This window comes from Microtus ochrogaster, unplaced genomic scaffold (genome assembly GCF_000317375.1).
Source record: "Microtus ochrogaster isolate Prairie Vole_2 unplaced genomic scaffold, MicOch1.0 UNK5, whole genome shotgun sequence".
Lineage (NCBI taxonomy): Eukaryota > Metazoa > Chordata > Mammalia > Rodentia > Cricetidae > Microtus > Microtus ochrogaster.
In genome coordinates this window covers 6,201,645-6,203,010 of record NW_004949103.1, presented here as the reverse complement: position 1 = coordinate 6,203,010, position 1,366 = coordinate 6,201,645, and positions in this window count along the sequence as shown.

Below are 1,366 nucleotides of genomic sequence, written 5' to 3'. Positions count from 1 at the left end.
TAAATGGGACCTCCTGAGACTGAGAAGCTTCTGTAAAGCAAAGGACACTGTCGCTAAGACACAAAGGCAACCCACTGACTGGGAGAAGATCTTCACCAACCCCACAACTGACAAAGGTCTGATCTCTAAAATATATAAGATCTCAAGAAACTAGACCGTAAAATGCTAATCAACCCAATTATAAAATGGGGCACTGAGCTGAACAGAGAATTCTCAACAGAAGAAATTCAAGTGACCAAAAGACACATAAGGTCATGTTCAACTTCAAGAACATTCTTACATTCCAAACATTTTTATGTGAGGTCTTAGACTGCATTCTGGTGCTTATTCTTTCAAGGCAAACACTTTATATATTGAATTATTGGCCAACATGTTTCAGTAATAATTGCTACGTATTTTTATTACTTCTACATTAAAAACATGTATAGTAATAATTCCTTCGACCTTGGGATGAATTGATTTTGTGTCAATACTTAACTACCATCTTATCACAGCTAAATTTAAGTCTTGCTTTTTCTTTTATTCCCTGTGACATGGTCATTTTTTTCATTTATTTACTTTTAACCTATCTTTGCCCTTCAATACCCATGAGAGTATACCTCATAGACCAGCATAGCTTTGTGTTTTATATTTTTGAACCATTCTTTCTCCTGTGCCACTAACTTTAATCTATGTAATTTAGGGAAATTATTGATAGGCAGCAATGCACTGCTGGCTGTAGCATGAATTCTATATGCTCTTAATAATAAAAAACCGAGAGGCAGATATTAGGGACTGAAAGCTGAAGATCAGAGAAGGAGAGCAGTTAGCCACTATTTTCTTTTTTTTATATAATTCTTAGACCAAATGGGATATCTTGTCTCTACAAGTCCTAAGACTGAATGTGGTGAGTCCCTGTCTCCTCCCCTTTATATTCTTTCCTAGTGCTAGGATTAAAGGCATATGACTCCCAATTACTGAGATTCAAGGCCTGAGCCATCATCATTTCCTGGCTGTTTTTCTCTTAGACTGGATCAATCTTGTGTAACCCAGGGTGTCCTTGAATTCACAGAGATCCATCTGTCCCTGCTTCCCCCTCACTTGTGCTGGAATTAAAGATGTGAACCACCACTGCCAGGCCTCTATGGCTAGCTAGTGGCTTAGCTCCACACTCTGATCTACAGTCAAGCTTTATTTGCTAGATCACAAACAAAATATCACATTTCCCCTTTTTGTCTAAAATTAAAAAAAAAGATTGTATAATTTTAGTTCATTTATACTTGACAAATTCAGAGAAAATACTCCATTATCTCTCTTATCATGGTGAGTCCAAAGAGTTGTACCTGATTCACTTTCTATCCTAATTTGAATTATCAATCCAAAACTA